The 20,124-nt window shown below is 36.5% G+C and overlaps 1 long non-coding RNA gene across 1 annotated transcript in view; it reads right to left on the minus strand.

Moving 5' to 3' along the window:
* Positions 1–18,878, minus strand: part of LOC124258822 — a 104,066-nt gene extending 85,188 nt beyond the window's left edge. The window contains exon 1 of the long non-coding RNA XR_006893691.1: positions 18,529–18,878. This is a non-coding gene — a long non-coding RNA (uncharacterized LOC124258822). The remainder of the gene's footprint in view (positions 1–18,528) is intronic.
* Positions 18,879–20,124: the final 1,246 nt, after the last annotated feature.

Raw genomic sequence — 20,124 nt, forward strand, 5'->3', positions numbered from 1 at the left:
ATACCAAATTGTATCATTTTCAGGAACTGTCTTACCATTCTGAAGTGAAATGATCCAATCGTTTCCTGAGTCAACAACAAAATTATTCATTTCTGTACCTGCTTTCAGTCAATACTCATGTTCTCAAACCTAACTTCTTCCAAAAAATGTACAGCTAAAGGAACTACACTATTTTCTTCATGATAGATAGCTCAACTAACATACTCCACAATGTTAACATTTACAGGCATTACTTACTATTCAAGTCTATTTTCCTGGCCAACATTTTAGCTTTTAGCCCACCGTTGGCCATGTGTTACAGCGTCATAACACCCGGTCAGCGAGTAACTGTGGTCAGCATGTGAAGTTGACCTCTGACTGACCAATGGGGTGTTTGCAAATAAAACTTCGATCAAAGTACATACTCCTATCACCACATTGTATTTGTTTGGAACAAAATTATCAGTGTTAGTAACTTACATAATCTCTGTTGCCATGCTGACCTTGTGAGCTTACATAACATCCAGATGACTTCAGTGTTGTTGGCAAGAGAATATACTATGACTACAGAAAGGCAATACACCTAGTTCAGCTCTATCTCCAGCTGAAGTGTTTGTCAACCATTAAGGATGAAAAATCAAGCAGAAATAACACATATTGTGGATCTAGACAAAAAAAATTACATTGCATTGACAATATGTGGAACATGAATTTGTGACTATAAAGTATACCTTTTCACAGTTACATGGAACTGTTATGGATAATTGGAAGGCATTTGGGATCATGTTTTAATCTATCTTCTCTTTAAAGTACAAATTATTTCAGTCCAAAAATACATTAGCATGTTTTCAGAGTCGTAAAATTTGTTTTGAAAATGTCTCTTATTGTCCTCAAATTGTATACACATCTGGTGTTTACATGTTTCCAGTCAATAAAACAGTTGAGATTTTAAAGTGAAACTCATTTCCCAATTTATTTGTTTGTTTTGATTTTTTGTTTGTTAGAATGAGTGTCTATTTCATTCAACACCAATACATACTGCTGACATGATTCGGCATTTGTCTAAAATATTACTTGCAACAGTGTTGCATCACAACAAGAATCTACAGGTTACTTTCAGAGATTTTTCATGGAAACATCAGTATTCTTGACTGCATTAATCGTTCAAGTAAATTGTTTAATCATGGATGGCTTTAATTAAGCAATAAGTAACAGCCAAATTGAAATTGAGTTTTGATTAGTCAGCCATAATTCAAATTCTGACAGCATGTCTCTTGTCCTAACCTTTGAGTAAATTTTAGTGTGCCTTAAAAACAGTTAAGAATTTTTCAAAAGCTGAGCAGAATGTTGGATGGTGTTGTCATTATTTAGTTTCTGATCCTAATGGACCATCTAACAATGTTTGGTTCAAAGTATGTAAGAATTGGTTGAGGCTATGGTAACCATGACATGGTTCCCCCAAATTTGACACATTACGAATGGCATCGCTGGAACAAAACTTAATCAAGAGCAACAGCAAAAGTTAATTAAAAAATATTTTGACAGTGTTTGAAACTGAAATGAAAATAAATGACAGTTGCAGTTTCAGAAAACATCAAGTGAAGTGCAGCTATAAATTTATTTTAACAAGCCTTATTCTGTTCCTTCCATGCAAATACTGAAGTAATGACACACAGCACAATCATTAAAAATAGAATTCACAAATAAAATGCCTGTTTCATCATTTATTCAAATTTGGAGATCTATTCTGATTTAAAGAAAAAGCACAAGCAAACGACTATTTTCAAGATGTAAATTTTCTTAGGCATGGGTAGCCTTGCTAGGGGTTATGCCTTATAATTGTCTTACTGACATAATACACAACTTTGATTGACAATATCAGAAAAGATCAAGCATATTCTTAAAGGGGCTCATTGGGCTCCAGCATACACTTGAGTATTTATAACATGTTATATAGGATGTTTCGAGGGATACTAATTGTATCATCGGTTTATTGATGACCCGTGAGGATCCAGGTTAAAATTGGTCTTCGGTAACCCATGCTTGTTGTGACTTAATGTAAGAGGTGATTAACAGGATCGGGTGGTCAGGCTCACAAACTTTGGTGCCACATATCTTCATATCCCATATATACATAGATCAATGCTCATGATGTCAATCAGTGGGGGCGGTGGGGTAGCCTAGTGGTTAAAGCGTTGGCTCGTCACGCTGAAGACCCGGGTTCGAATCCCCACATGGGTACAATGTGTGAAGCCCATTTCTGGTGTCCCCCGCCGTGATGTTGCTGGAATATTGCTAAAAGCGGCGTAAAACCACACTCAGTCAGTCAATCAGTGGCTTGTTGATTATTTACAGACTGCTGTTATACAACTGGAAAATTGCTGAATGCTGCATAAAACAACAAACAAACAAAAGTTTATTGATGTTACAAGATCTGCTTTCTCTGAACATGACATGGCGAAGATATTTCCCTGCTGAAGTGAAGCTTTGCCAGGAAGACCAGTTAATCATGGTCAATGGCTTTGGTGAACTTTTGAAAAACAAATTCTCTTGGGAATTAAACTTCAGAAAAAAGACTTCCTAATAAACTTATTCACAGTCAGAAGCTTGTCTTGATTATATTTCCAAACACGTGATGCCTTGGTTTCCAACTGAAAACAACAGCTTTGGGATTTAAACTGACAAATGTCATTAACATCAGATTTGTAAGTGTTTTAAATCATATGATGATAAGTGCATCAATCACAGCACCGACAAAGTCATAATGAATTAGCTCGTTACTGAGCTCAACAAATGACAAAAAGCCCCAAGGAACAATTCAAACGACACATTCCACAATTCGACACACGACACTAATTGTTTCTTGCTTTTTTCATTGCATCTTCACAGCAAGGTTAAGTGACGTTTTGCCATAAAGATTAGAATGAAATAGACCCCAACACTTGAGTGATAAAAAAAGATCAGATCACATATGAACAAAGAAGCCAGACAACTTATCCAGTGTGTATCATATTACTGATACAGTTTTAAAAAACAAGCAAGGACAGTCATTTTATATTATTTAACCTTTTGTATCACCATGGTATCAAGTGTCTTGAGTCTTGAACATGTTAAGCAAAGTAAAGAGACCCCATGGGGGTTCACTTAAAGCAGTAACAGAATATCCTGTATCTTAATCTTTCTTATGCAAATTTGATTAAGATAACTGACATCTACTTTAAGTTTTTCATCATTTAACTTTTTGTTCAAGTCCACATCACAGAACTGACATATACTTAGATTTTCTCACGCGATATTACGCGGTATCTTTCATTGTTATCCTCATCATCTATTTATCATGTATCAATTGTTTATCGTCTTTTAAATGATGCACAACATGACATTAGAGGAAGAATTGAACTAAGTTTAGCAATCCTGATAGGAACTGAATCCGATAAAACCCAGAGACTATCTGTTAGATGTATTACTCTTCATCATTTTCATACAATTTCTTTCCTTTCTTCAATGCTAAATACAATTATATATTAAAGAATTATATCAAATTAAATTATATCATTTTATAAAAGATATCTGAAAGATACTGATAATCTACACCAAACTTAGAACTGTTTGGACTAAGAGAGTTTACTGTGTTGTTAACAGTATTAGGTCAATTACCATAATCAGGGTGGTCTATCTTTGATAGATTAAGCGTGACTTTAAAAAGGTCATGACACTATATATGTAATAGTCCTGATGGTTTACAAGAAAGCATCATTATTTGCCAAAGGCAGGCAAAGAAATAGTTTTCTAATTTTTCTCAATTTGATAAGATAATATGATAACACCAGTTTGAAGCCATGAGAACTGGTCTGTATAACATGCTTTATGTTACTGAAGGTACGTTTTGGCCTTAGGTCTTTGTCACTAATACTAGCATTTGACCCAGAATTATGACATATAGTAAATCAAACAGATGATAGGCATTAATACTCAGTCAAGACAAAAACCACCTTCATTGTATATACAGTTCATCATTTGGGTTGTTGCTGATTAATGACCACCTACAAAATCAATAACAGAGGAAATATAATCGTTGGTCCTTACATTGCGATCCACCATGACCCCTAAATGAGAAACATTCACGCAAACATGATGGGCGGAATATAAAATTATTTTGGCAGCCTCTGGCACTCCATCAGAATGTGGCCTGATCAAAGAATCTGTCTGAGAATCTTTGATCTCATGAGTGTTGATAGCACTAGCAAGTAGTTAGGCTTTTAAGTCTGACCTTTTATATTGCTTCAAGATTATTGTAGCTTTAAATTCTTTCAGTTCAAAATGTTTAAAAGAGAACAGATATAGACAAAATGGAAGATAAGTATACCTGTCTAAATTGAAGTGTATGAATTATGAAACATGGAATTAGTAAGTGAAGAGTAGGAAATAAGTTTTCACATAATGAGAAGTTAGGTTTCAATGTAAGGATGAAGATTCATGCATAGCAACATACGACTACCACAATAGTTAGATGAAGTAATTGTAATTTCAGCTGATTTCCAAGTGTAAATAGATTTGATGAGGTTGAAATTGGAGTGATGAATAGGCAGCTGAGGAAATAGCATCAAGGTCACAGGATATAAGTTCTTGTTTCGGTAAAGTCAGATGTTATTGTGTAAGTACTCTAATGTCAATTTCTACAGTATCATGGCATTCAACCTCTTTATACAATACATATAAACATTAAAAAATTGTGTGATGCTACATATTTTACCAGCTCCCTGGTTAAATATTTTCCATAATATTAATAGACATTTTTTAAAGTTTTCATGTCATTAACACATTCATTTTACATCATTGTTCTACACATTGTCAAACAGATTCAAGCTAAATGACCCAAAAGTGTTCAGAGGTACAGAACAAAAATGATCATAAATTTTCACCACAAATTCTTTGGTTCTACCATATCTACTGGTATGATGAAATTCATATCCTATTGTGTATCAGAAAGTTTATTTTATAGTTTCAAAGAGGATTCTTTAGAATCTTTTACATAATGCTTCATTTTTGCTAAATTATTGCAATTGTTACATTTAAACCATGAACAGATCTTTGTCCCCACATTGGATATCTCCCGAAGGTTTCAGATTCATCCCAGCAGTCAGTTAGAAGCAGGAAGTAACAGCTTGGTTGGCTGGTTGGTTTGTTGTTTTACGCAGCACTCAGCAAAATAATCGAGTCTGGACCACACAATCCAGTGATCAACAGCATGAGCATCAATCTACACAATTGGGATACGATGACATGTGTCAACTAAGTCAGCGAGCCTGACCACCCGGTCCCGTTAGTCGCCTCTTACTAGGGCTGCGCAATATAACCGGTTTACCGGTATTTACCGGTTCAGACATGAAAACGATACGTATTGCGATACGCTGATCGAAAACCGGTATTTTGACATGCATTCGGAAAACTTCGTAACACTCGGAAATCTTCGGATATTTCCGGTTTTTTAATTGTTCTTTTCCCTGTTTCATTAGTGCCAAATGTAACTTACATTTTTATTTTGTCATGATTAAAAGTTTTTATAGAAGGTTAATCAATCATAGTGATTTTGTTGTGTTTTTGCTTTATAATCAAGCATTAATTCGATTATAAGTAGTTTTTGTTAAAAAAATAATCCTTGCAATATATTGCAATACATATCGCAATATATGCTTCCGCATCGCAATATATCACAATATGAAAATTCTCTGCAATACCCACCCCTACCTCTTAGGACAAGCATGGGTCACTGAAGATCAATTTTAACCCAGATCTTCACAGGTATGAAGGTAAGAGGACAGATAACATTATGAACATACAAACTGGAACTTTTGTATTAATTTTTATATACTCCTTTTATCTACCTGAACATATCTCACTTGGACTAATCCTGAATCTGTGAAGCCATTCACAACATTAGCCTTTACGACATTTGTCAGACAGGTAGAGAACATGATAATAAATGTATAAAATAATACAAAGGTTAAATTTTTATTTATTTATTTATTTACATGATATTTACATAGCGCACATATCCACGTGACTAGTACATGCTCAAGGCGCTGGTATTTCCCTCGATCACTGGATGTCAATCTCAATGGAACATCGTATTATCAATCTCAACTCCCCAGGGAGCATACAACTGTTGCAGCCACTAGGCGCACCGAGTTTCACGGCTTTCTCACCCATACGAGGTACCCATTCACAGCTGGGTGGACTGGGATGCATAGTCACAGTACTTTGTCCAATTCACTGCACGTTGCTGTACCCGCAACTAGGTGTTTGCACGTAATTATGTGGCCTCCATCTGGTCATATACCAACGGATTTGTGGGTTCTTTTAAGTGCACAGAGTTGTGCACTTTACACTAGGGGTTGTGACAACACTGAAAGAGTCTGCACACAAAGTTGACTCCAAGGTTTTTACACCCGCTCACAGGTGGGCTCGATCCCGATACCTCAAGGTCGCTGGATCACTAGCCTGGCGCTTTAGCCAGTTCGCCCCTAAATAAGAACACTAGACAGAAATCAGTCTGCACATTGCTCATAAACCACATTTCCCCACATATATTTTCAAGTTTGTAAATGGGTGAGAATATCTGCTATTTCCAGTTTGTTCAGTGGTGTTGAAAGAAAATGTATTTTCCAACACCAATGCTGCTGGCAGCAAACACTGTACAAGAATGCCAAGATGTAAGGGTTCTTGATCTTCTGTTGAGGCCAACTAACACTCCGATTATTGGATTATTTCATTCAACTTTCTCCTGAACTAAACTGCACCTATCCTGCTCCTGGACTGTTCTCACTACAGAAGGTATGTTCTCATTAGAATCAACCAAACTATACTTCACCATTACTCTCTCCTGGAATATTCTCTCTACACAAGGAATGTTCTGCCCCTTGTTAGAATCAACCAAACTATACTTCACCATTATACTCTCTCCTGGAATATTCTCTCTACACAAGGAATGTTCTCGTTAGAATCAACCAAACTATACTTCACCATTACTCTCTCCTGGAATATTCTCTCTACACAAGGAATGTTCTCGTTAGAAGCAACCAAACTATACTTTACCGTTACCGGTATACTCTCTCCTGGAATATTCTCTCTACACAAGGAATGTTCTGCCCCTTGTCAGAATCAACCAAACTATACTTCACCATTACTCTCTCCTGTAATATTTTCTCTACACAAGGAATGTTCTCGTTAGAATCAACCAAACTATACTTCACCATTTCTCTCTCCTGGAATATTCTCTCTACACAAGGAATGTTCTGCCCCTTGTTAGAATCAACCAAACTATACTTCATCATTACTCTCTCCTGGAATATTCTCTCTACACAACGAATGTTCTCGTTAGAAGCAACCAAACTATACTTCACCATTACTCTCTCCTGGAATATTCTCTCTACACAAGGAATGTTCTGCCCCTTGTTAGAATCAACCAAACTATACTTCACCATTACTCTCTCCTGGAATATTCTCTCTACACAAGGATTGTTCATCCCCTTGTTAGAATCAACCAAACTATACTTCACCATTACTCTCTCCTGGAATATTCTCTCTACACAAGGAATGTTCTCGTTAGAAGCAACCAAACTATACTTCACCATTACTCTCTCCTGGAATATTCTCTCTACAGAATGAATGTTCTCGTTAGAATCTACCAAACTATACTTCACCATTATACTCTCCTGGAATATTCTCTCTACACAAGGAATGTTCTGCCCCTTGTCAGAATCAACTAAACTATACTTCACCATTACTCTCTCCTGGAATATTCTCTACACACAGGAATGTTCTTATTAGAATCAACCAAACTATACTTCACCATGGAATATTCTCTCTACACAAGGAATGTTCTGCCCTTGTTAGAATCAACCAAACTATACTTCACCATTACTCTCTCCTGGAATATTCTCTCTACACAAGGAATGTTCTCGTTAGAATCAACCAAACTATACTTCACCATTACTCTCTCCTGGAATATTCTCTCTACACAAGGAATGTTCTCGTTAGAATCTACCAAACTATACTTCACCATTACTCTCTCCTGGAATATTCTCTCTACACAAGGAATGTTCTGTTAGATTAGAATCAACCAAACTATACTCGTTTACTCTCTCCTGGAATATTCTCTCTACACAAGGAATGTTCTCGTTAGAAGCAACCAAACTATACTTCATCATTACTCTCTCCTGGAATATTCTCTCTACACAAGGAATGTTCTTATTAGAATCAACCAAACTATACTTCACCATTACTCTCTCCTGGAATATTCTCTCTACACAAGGAATGTTCTCGTTAGAATCAACCAAACTATACTTCACCATTATACTCTCTCCTGGAATATTCTCTCTACACAAGGGAATGTTCTCATTAGAATCAACCAAACTATACTTCACCATTACTCTCTCCTGGAATATTCTCTCTACACAACTTAATGTTCTCAAACTAGAATCTACCAAACTATACTTCACCATTATACTCTCTCCTGGAATATTCTCTCTACACAAGGAATGTTCTCGTTAGAATCAACCAAACTATACATCACCATTACTCTCTCCTGGAATATTCTCTCTACAGAACGAATGTTCTCGTTAGAATCAACCAAACTATACTTCATCATTACTTTCTCCTGGAATATTCTCTCTACACAAGGAATGTTCTCGTTAGAATCAACCAAACTATACTTCACCATTATACTCTCTCCTGGAATATTCTCTCTACACAAGGAATGTTCTCGTTAGAATCAACCAAACTATACATCACCATTACTCTCTCCTGGAATATTCTCTCTACAGAACGAATGTTCTCGTTAGAATCAACCAAACTATACTTCATCATTATACTCTCTCCTGGAATATTCTCTCTACACAAGGAATGTTCTCGTTAGAATCAACCAAACTATACTTCACCATTACTCTCTCCTGGAATATTCTCTCTACACAAGGAATGTTCTTGTTAGAATCAACCAAACTATACTTCACCATTATACTCTCTCCTGGAATATTCTCTCTACACAAGGAATTTTCACCTTTTAATCTCTTCCCAGGCAGTACCAATCTATACTCTCTTATGCTGACAATGTAAGAAATGTATTCGCCTCTGTTAGTGTCTACCTAAGCTACACCTACACCTTCCTTACTTGACTAAGATTGATGTCTTAGACAAATGATCAGTCTCTTTCACACATTTCAGAGTAGAATGATCATCATTCAAACATCTACACGCTATAATAAAACATACAAATTGACTTCCTTTTGATACAATTCACTATTTCTTTCCAATGATTCTAATGAGCATTATATTTCCCTGTCACAATATTACAAAGAATCCTTTGTTGAGTCGTACATAGTAATTGGTTGAAAGGCTTGGTGGAGCTCATCTCTGCTTGGCAATAAGCAACTAAACTTGACCAAGAGGTTAGGCTTTGTACATTCGCATGTCATCTTTTCCAATGGCCTGATCAGTAACTCATGTTTACTGTCAATGGCTTGATTGGTCTGAAAAACTGATTATTTACAGGGATTGTCATTTTGCTGGAATTTCCAGACTGCATCATTATATGTAAATATCTTTCAAATCTTTGTTTTCTGTGAAATAAGCTCTTCTAATAATGACTATTAGTTGCTGATTGACAATTATCCTGCAATGTATCTCTGTAAGATTGTGGATTGTAGTCTTTTAGCTTCGACAATGCTGGATTTTCTGATCTCATGAGCATGTAACTCATAAAAGGATAAAATGGCTACACTCAAACTCATCATCACCTATATAGTGGTGACATCATACGATAGAGTGGCTCACTAAAGGACAAAATGGCTACTGGCAAACACATTGTTGACTTAAAAGTAGTGACACCACGTGACTAAGGGGCTCACTAAACAATGGCTACTGGCAAACACATTGTTGACTTAAAAGTAGTGACACCAGGTGACTAAGGGGCTCACTAAACAATGGCTACTGGCAAACACATTGTTGACTTAAAAGTAGTGACACCAGGTGACTAAGGGGCTCACTAAAGGACAAAATGGCTACTGGCAAACACATTGTTGACTTAAAAGTAGTGACACCATGTGACTAAACAATGGCTACTCACTAAAGGACAAAATGGCTACTGGCAAACACATTGTTGACTTAAAAGTAGTGACACCAGGTGACTAAGGGGCTCACTAAACAATGGCTACTGGCAAACACATTGTTGACTTAAAAGTAGTGACACCAGGTGACTAAGGGGCTCACTAAACAATGGCTACTGGCAAACACATTGTTGACTTAAAAGTAGTGACACCAGGTGACTAAGGGGCTCACTAAACAATGGCTACTGGCAAACACAGCGTCAATATACAGTGGTGACATCTCCATAAGTCCATCCTGCCTGATTACCAACTGGTTACTGGGAATCACTTGGTGTGCCGACAGACTGGTCTGCTACAGAGTGGGCCATTTTGCAACAATAGCATGTTAAGTGCCAGAGATCTTGTAATACAGACCATTCTTTTGTGGGGAATTCAAATCCCACACTGACCTACATCACACCACTCTCAGAAGAAACTTTATCACAATTTGCCCTTCAGGTTAAAAAATGTAAATACATATATTTTCAGTTATCTGCAAAATGATCTGCTACAGACTTAGCCATCTACCTAATAATGAATGTGACTGTCCACAAGGCAATGTCACTTGTCCTTCTTGAATATTACTTGTCTTAGACTAGCTGACATTTATTTACTTCAGGGCCTGCCTGAATAAATCAAAGAAAATCAATTGAAAATGTATCTCTATGCGTCTTGTTGATGAAAGAAAAATATCATATCAATGAAGAATTATTTTCCATCATTAAAAGCAAAAATAGCTTGAAAAAATTGTTGAGGAAACAATACATCAGTGTGCATCAAAGCAAATGATGTACCTGAAAATAGTTAGACTCAGAAATAAACACATGTGATCAAATTTCAATATGATTTTCATTTCAACATTCTCATTAGAATAAGATATTTCCTCAATATGACATCAAAACTATGATTGCATTTTATCTCATATTTTCCTAAATGAAAGTAATAATGACATCATGCATGAAGCCATAGCAATGGATGTTAAATTGTGATGCAAAATTCAAGCAAACACAATAGCACTTCCATTTTTTCGATGGATATCATGAGTGCATTATCACAATTACTCCGGTTTTCAGATTGGTAATCCCAGACAAGCATAGCTTCAGGAGGTATGAAAAGACATCAAGGCTCATAGAACAGATATATTGAATTACAAAAAGATTACTTCCATGATGCTCAGCTCATCAGAAATAAATCAGGACACACTGAAAAAACCACAAGACTCTTCCCAAGTACTCTGTTTCAACAAATTAATCACTGACAAAATAAAGGTTCTTTGATAATAAGATTTTCTTTATAGCTATGAAAATAACTTAGAGAAGAATTATCACTATTTTAGTGACTCACATTTCACACAGTTTGCACCTCATAAAACCAGAAAAATTCCCTTTGAAAAGTCAGTAGTTCTGTCTGGAATTAATTGAAATTTGATCTTCATGTTTAAATTTACTACTAGGCATCTAACTATCACATGTTCAATGCAATTAAGAAAATATTAGATCACTTTTTTTCTAATCTTAAACATATTAAAAGGAAATGAAATACAATGTAAATTCCACAGAATTGCCCCAGAAAAAATAGTCAGTGTAAAATTGATAAAGTGACAATTGAGTGTTTGCATGAAAATGAAAATCGATATTGCATTTTATTGGGTTGTTTTAACAACCATACACATTTCCTTGACCTTGAGTAAAAAGATCATACCCAAATCACTGAAAATATCATTATTAAACAAACTCTTGACAATTTGTACAAAACATTTTAATGCAAATATCACATCATTTATTACCACTTTATGACTGGGGCTGTTTTCAAAACACATCAATGCTAACTTAGGGTCATTTCTTGCCCTGCCTTAAATGACCCAACTTCTGCTTCTCATGTAAGAAACTGACTGACTGACTGAGTTTGGTTATACGCCGCTTTTAGCAATATTCCAGCAACATCACGGCGGGGACACCAGAAATGGGCTTCACACATTGTACCCATGTGGGGATTCGAACCCGGGTCTTCGGCGTGATGAGCCAACGCTTTAACCACTAGGCTACCGCACCGCCCCTCATGTAAGAAACAATAACTAAAATATAAATCTACATATCAGGGGTGGAAATAACCCATTGCCCGACATCCCAGCCCAGTATTTTTTTTCTGTCGGGCAAGTAAATTTGTATATCACACTGTACCAGTGTCTGGTTGACTTTCCAATGTTAATTATGTTGTTTATTATTTATATAATCAACAAAAAAATAATAATGTCTTCTTTCGTTTATTGGCAGATTCACATTCGTTTTGGTCAGAAAATATTCAGAGTTACCTTTCTTAGTTCCTAGATACTGAATTTAATAGGTAGTTAATTATTGTTCTTTAAACTCATATACTGTGTACTATTACACACTGTCAATACTGTGATGGTCATCATGATGTTGTATCAATATATTTTACTGGTACAGTGGAAAAATTATCAGGGCAAGTGATTTTACATGTGCCACTGTACCGGAGTACACTAGCAATTTCAAAATTATTTCCAACCCTGTATATGTATTTTGTTGAACTCATCATAAACGTCGGATCTATTGATCTGTGACCTCCAAAATAAAACATCATTAGTCAGATTACTGTCAGAGGTCACTCTGCCACAGTGATATATTATGTCCATTTCATGTGGGAATCAATATCAGTTGCAATTAGTGGCAAATGCTCCAAAAATGCTTTATTGCTAAACAAGAGTTTGCAGTTTTGTTTCCATGGAAACTTCATTGTATATGAGCATAAACCATACCAGTTATCTTTAAAAATTATAATCTAGTGCCGTTTCTCATTCCCACTGCGCAGTTCTACATAAGAAGCTGTGACGTCACCACATGTAAGGTTATAGTTGCTGCGTTTGTGTGTCTGTGAGAATGCACATGAGACAGGCAAGGATCTTTATACATACTCTCCAGAGTCCATTTAGTTTTTAGGCTATCAAAAGCAAAATCTTGATGTCAAGATACACTGCTGATCTATCATCTTCAATGAAGATTACCAGAAAGCTAAGATACATCAAAACAGTATCTGGATAAAAATCACCAAACTTTCACACAGTATTATCATGATAATTTCCCTTCTAAATAGTAATCAATTGTTACTTCTACTTAATTCTATTGTCATGTTCCAACTTCATGTCATTTACTGTGTGAAACTACTTGTGAGACATTTTTTAGTAAATAGCTCTATGTTACAAACACTACATATAGCAGTACATACCTGTTTTCTGAGGATAATTCCACAATGTATTTCATAGATCTTTCAAAAAGGTAGACACTGTTAATGTCAAATCCAACTACTCCACAGCTCATTTCACACTAGCAGTTTGTATCAACTAACTTGTCCTGATTGATCAATTGAGTTTAGTTTTACGCCACACTCAGCAATATTGTAAATAATCAAGCCTGCACCAGACAATCAAGTGATCAACATCATGAGCATCAAACTACTAGTCCTTCTGAAGTTCCAAAGGTTTCGGACTAAAAAACATGACGCCATATGTAGTTCTTTGCTATCCTATGGATATTATGCACCTCCACCGATAGGACTTATCCATAAATGGTCAAAACAGATTTGAAGTTTCCATGCAGTTGACAAAGGGAAATGAAAACTTGTTACTGTTGGTGAAGTGTTCAATAAAAAGAATGCAGCGTTCACAGTTCCTACTGTTGGTGAAGTGTTCAATAAAAAGAATGCAGCGTTCACAGTTCCTACTGCCGATGAAATTTTCCTCAAAAAAGAAAATGAATCAATGGCCCAACCCCTTACCATGTTCTCTATTGAACAAAAGGACAAGCAGGAAACTGTTCACAGCTCTTACTGTTGATGAACAATATAACATAAGAATGTGTTCATAATTCTGACTGTTGCTGAACTATTTGACAAAACAAATGCAGTTTTAAATAGTTCTTACTTTGGATACAATATTTGACAAACAGAATGGAGTTTCAAATAATTCTTACTGTTGCTGAACCATTAAAAACAATAATGCAGTTGTCACACTTCTTACAGTTGATGAACTATATGATTTGTCTTTCAGTCAGTCTATTATGTCATTGTTACAGGCCTGTTCTGATGCATAATGTGGTTTATCATATCATAATCTGGCTTTGCAACTTTTATCAACAGACTTTTACAACATGTAACACTTCATATACACACTTAGTTTGACCATTTTACATATCTGTGAACAGCATGATATTTGACAATGTGATCAAGGAAACACTGTACTTGTGTACTATGAAGCTACCTATACTGTACTACTAAGGTAAAGTCTGTAAACATAATTCTGGGAATAAAAATATGGAAAAAACATATTAATCTGGGATTGCCAACATGAACACTGTTTTATCCAGTTTTCATAATTATTGTTTGTAGAGAATGGAAGTGAGAAAAATGAGGTCTTCTGACAAATTATCGTTACCAGGTAAATAATTTTTCTTAACCAACTTTCTCTATATATTTCTAACATTATATTCTGAAACAATCGAATCAAGTTTAAAAAACATTTCTTCTTTTTTGCTAGCCATTTTGTGACTTTGTGAAACATTTTGAAGGGATAAACTTTCAACATTATGAACACTGACTGACAAAATGTACAACTACCTCATGTCAGCTGCTTGCTGTGGGAAGAGAAATTTCAAAGGGATGGTGGAATATTAATGTCCCAATGTTTGTTTCAAGCTCCAATATCACAAAAACCCATACAAGGCTGTTTGTTTTACCATTCACCTGACTTCTTGTTCATCTTGACACCCAGTTCATCCAAGAGATTATGTGACGTGTTGATCTGATTTCTCTTTCATCTAACGACTTGTGTATCTGACTTCCAGTTCATCAGAGAAATTATCTGACAACTTGTTCATCTGACTTCTTGTTCATCTTGACTAGTGGTCCATCTGACCTCCCGTTTATCTAATGGATTATCTGACAACTTGTTCATCTGACTTCTTGTTCATCTTGACTTGTGGTCCATCTGACCTCCAGTTCATCAAAGGGGTCATCGGACAACTTGTTCATCTCACTTCTTGTTCATCTTGACTTGTGGTCCATCTGACCTCCAGTTTATCTAATGGATTACCTGACAACTTGTTCATCTCACTTCTTGTTCATCTTGACTTGTGGTCCATCTGACCTCCAGTTTATCTAATGGATTACCTGACAACTTGTTCATCTTGACTTGTGGTCCATCTGACCTCCAGTTCATCAAAGGGGTCATCGGACAACTTGTTCATCTGACTTCTTGTTCATCTTGACTTGTGGTCCATCTGACCTCCAGGTCATCTCTTGGATTATCTGACAACTTGTTCATCTGACTACTGGTTCATTTTGACTTGTGGTCCATCTGACCTCCAAGTGATCTCTTGGATTATCGGACAACTTATTCATCTGACAACTTGTTCATCTGACTTCTTGTTCATCTTGACTAGAGATCCATCTGACAACTTATTCATCTGACAACTTGTTCACCTGACTTCTTGTTCATCTTGACTAGTGGTCCATCTGACCTGACTACTTGTTCATCTTGACTAGTGGTCCATCTGACCTCCAGGTCATCTATGGGATTATCTGACAACTTGTTCATCTGACAACTTGTTTATCTTGACTAGTGGTCCATCTGACCTCCAGGTCATCTATGGGATTATCTGACAACTTGTTCATCTGACAACTTGTTTATCTTGACTAGTGGTCCATCTGGGCTCCAGGTCATCTATGGGATTATCTGACAACTTGTTCACCTGACTTCTTGTTTATCTTGACTAGTGGTCCATCTGACCTCCAGTTCATCTGACCTGACTATTTGTTCATCTTGACTAGTGGTCCATCTGACCTCCAGGTCATCTATGGGATTATCTGACAACTTGTTCATCTGACAACTTGTTTATCTTGACTAGTGGTCCATCTGACCTCCAGGTCATCTATGGGATTATCTGACAACTTGTTCATCTGACAACTTGTTCTTCTGACTACTGGTTCATCTGACTACTGGATCATCTATGGGATTATCTGACAACTTGTTCATCTGACAACTTGTTCTTCTTGACTAGTGGTCCATCTGACCTCCAGGTCATCTATGGGATTATCTGACAACTTGTTTATCTTGACTAGTGGTCCATCTGACTTCCAGGTCATCTATGGGATTATTTGACAACTTGTTCACCTGACTTCTTGTTTATCTTGACTAGTGGTCCATCTGACCTCCAGTTCATCTGACCTGACCACTTGTTCATCTTGACTAGTGGTCCATCTGACCTCCAGGTCATCAATGGGATTATCTGACAACTTGTTCACCTGACAACTTGTTCATCTGACTACTGGTTCATCTGACTACTGGATCATCTATGGGATTATCTGACAACTTGTTCATCTGACAACTTGTTTATCTTGACTAGTGGTCCATCTGACCTCCAGGTCATCTATGGGATTATCTGACAACTTGTTCACCTGACAACTTGTTCATCTGACTACTGGTTCATCTGACTACTGGATCATCTGACTACTGGATCATATGACTACTGGATCATCTGACTACTTGTTCATCTGACTACTTGTTCATCTGACAACAGGTTCATCTGACAACTGGTTCATCTGACTACTGGATCATCTGACAACTGGTTCATCTGACTACTGGTTCATCTGACTACTGGATCATCTGACTACTGGTTCATCTGACTACTGGTTCATCTGACTACTGGATCATCTGACAACTGGTTCATCTGACTACTGGTTCATCTGACTACTGGATCATCTGACTACTGGTTCATCTGACTACTGGTTCATCTGACTACTGGATCATATGACTACTTGTTCATCTGACTACTGGATCATCTGACAACTGGTTCATCTGACTACTGGATCATCTGACTTCTTGTTCATCTGACTACTGGATCATCTGACAACTGGTTCATCTGACTACTGGATCATCTGACAACTGGTTCATCTGACTACTGGATCATCTGACTACTGGTTCATCCCCTTAATGAATCACCTGACTAATGGTTCATCACACAACTGGTTCATCTGGCATTTTCATCCTATTACTGGTTTATCTGATTACCAGATAATCTATCATCATGTTTTCCAGTTCTTTCCTCGAAATGGACAGGAAATATTTTTGGGGTTAACTAAACTTCATACCACTTCAAGAGCAACTGAAACTAAATTCACTTTAAGTGGTTAAGAACACATTCAGAAATCTTCTACCACAGGTTTCCGTTCAGTCCCAGTTTGAAGTATCTCACTCCATGAAGGCAAGATACAAACCCTTAGAACAAACCTCAATACTTATAGGCAGTGGTCAAAATACTAAAAGCATAAATGTCCAGCTAAAGAATGTGTACATGAATGTCTGTACACATATATATATATATACAAGGATACTCGGCCTAAGTGTAAAAAGGGAGTACACCAATATATATATATATACAAGGATACACATCAAGCTTAAGTCATAAAATCTTCCTTAAAGGAAACATTTGTCTGATGTGTAGAATACAGAAAATTCATCAGTTTCCCTGAAAATGCAGCTTAAGTATGTTTTAACAACATTCATTATACAAAAACACTTATGCTATATTTCCTGTGATATCTATTGTTTTGTCAAGTGCATTCATACATAAGTTCCCACAGTTCTGAGGCATATCAGACTCTACATCTTGGCAGAGACCATAAAATCATATGATAAAATTTAATCATTTCATCCTCTGATCTTTGTGACTTTCTAGAGGAGTACCTATTTTCTCTTTACAACTTAGTGAAAGAGTTGTCAAATCTTCTTAAAGGAGAAATGAAAGGGTGAGACCAAGGGGATATAGTTTTGCAAGTTGGTGAGATTACTGAACCCAGCATCCGAGAGGTTTTATGTGTAAATGCCCTGGGGCAAATCAATATTTCTATGTCCGAGAATGTTAGTCCAGCGACCATTGTTGATTTGGGTCAAGATTCCAAAAACATATCAGAAAAGGAAAGGGGAATTAAAATTGTCGTCTGCTACAAAAGTATGGTGCGCGAAATCGTCTGGTGAAGATGACTTCTCAATACGGAGCGTCACACTAATTAAGCGGAACATAATATTGCCAGGAATGACAACTGGTTCCAGCGGCTGGAGTTCTCTCAGCAGAGGTCTAAGCCTGCCTAGCGGTCACTCAGTGGTCAGTGAGTGTCCAGCATCCATTATGAATCTAAAAATAGATTTTTACACAACCTTATACGTCCAAAAAACGCGCGTGGTATGTTGTGTAGTTATTGCAACAAATATGCACTCGCGACAGCCGTGAACAAAATGAAACAAAGTTGTCATTTTACCCATTTGTTTGGAAGTTGAAGCACGTGTTTTTGGTCCGCTGTTACCGCTATGGAAAGAAATAATATTTTTTTCACTTACCCGCCGTTCCTCGACCGTTGCTCGTAGTGGGATTATGGGAAGTATTGATCAAAGGAGCCGACAATCAGCATGCGCAAAAAGACAGGAAGAAACATGTGATTAGATATAAGTAAACAACCACAAGTGGGCGGAGCTTACTTTGTTGACATTGCCATATTTTGGGAAGACAAAATGGCATTACTTAGGAGCTTGCAGTGACAAACGGAATGAAGACTATAACGCAAACACGGGCGTGAAATATCAGATCACCATTTTGTATCCAATTACTTAATTAGCGAGGATGATTAAAAGTATCGAGGACAATCGAAAAGTATACTTTTTCCACCTTGGGGAATATTATGACCGGTTTGCATTAATCATTATATTTATTTCCGTTATGTTGATATACACATAATGTGAACAAAAAATACGTACTTAAATGGGAGAGAGGCATTCACCACGGCATGTAATCAATGCTATTGTATTACGTTGTTCCGAGACTATAAAAAATAAATCTTCAGTGACAAATTAATCACAAATTCTTCGATAGACGGAATAATTATTTTTTAAAAACCAACATAATGTAAAGTGTATTTATCACTGCTATCATACAAATGAAATCAGAAATAATCAAAATATATGTTATACATAGGGAGTTATATCAAGATGTATCTTTGAATTTAAAAATTAAGGTTTAATTAATTTCTGTGAAATATATAAATTCGTTACTTTTTGATAACGGTCATGCTCGGGGTGTATGCCTTATGTTTTGTATATATGAGCAGGGATAATCTACAGTCTTCTATTCTCCCTGATATGAGATATTCTTCCTGTTAAACGATTACGTCTGGTACCTGGACCCCGATCAGAAATATGTATGTCTCCGAAGAGGCAGAAAGTAGACAGAAACGTACTGGTCTCAGCGTATGTTTTTATGCTCATGCCCGTGATGCCATGTGACTGAAGATAGACAGTATAGTATCAAATACAGTCAATACTTACTGAAAGCTTAAGAAACAGTATTTGATAAATTCGATCGCAAGCACCTGTTTATATAGGCGAATCAGGGAGAGTGAGGATAAAATCTTCCTTTTCGGCGTAAAGGCAATATGTCCAGACCTAGCAACAATGTTCATGGATCTGATGTTTTCTGTAAAGTAAGTAAGTACCTGTATGAATAAGTGCCCTCCGAGCCTTTACTCACGTATACATACACGGATTCCTCTTTGCCCATTCTGAACTTTCAAACGTGTATTAAACGATCCCGCCTGCTTTGAGACATGACCATTCCTCATACTGATTGAAGCGCTGATTAAATGGAAGATTTAAGGCGTACAACTTAAAGCTATATTTTTGCTAATTATTAGTTTCAAATAGAATAATATCCCCGTGTAGACGTTATGTTTGACTCGCAAAGACCTAGCATCAGTTTAGAGTTACAGAAAATAAAGATAAAATTGGCAAAGATTTTAAAAGCGACCTGACGCATAACCGGGATATACAGCAAATTCCAATCCTTGCCTTCCACATTGATAACCTTATTTCATTTGTATCTTGAACACAAGTACTAAATATGCTTCTGTTCAGTTACTTATATGTTGTTGTTAACGAGGCATA

This window comes from Haliotis rubra, unplaced genomic scaffold (genome assembly GCF_003918875.1).
Source record: "Haliotis rubra isolate DU_JTF1 unplaced genomic scaffold, ASM391887v1 Scf70, whole genome shotgun sequence".
NCBI lineage: Eukaryota > Metazoa > Mollusca > Gastropoda > Lepetellida > Haliotidae > Haliotis > Haliotis rubra.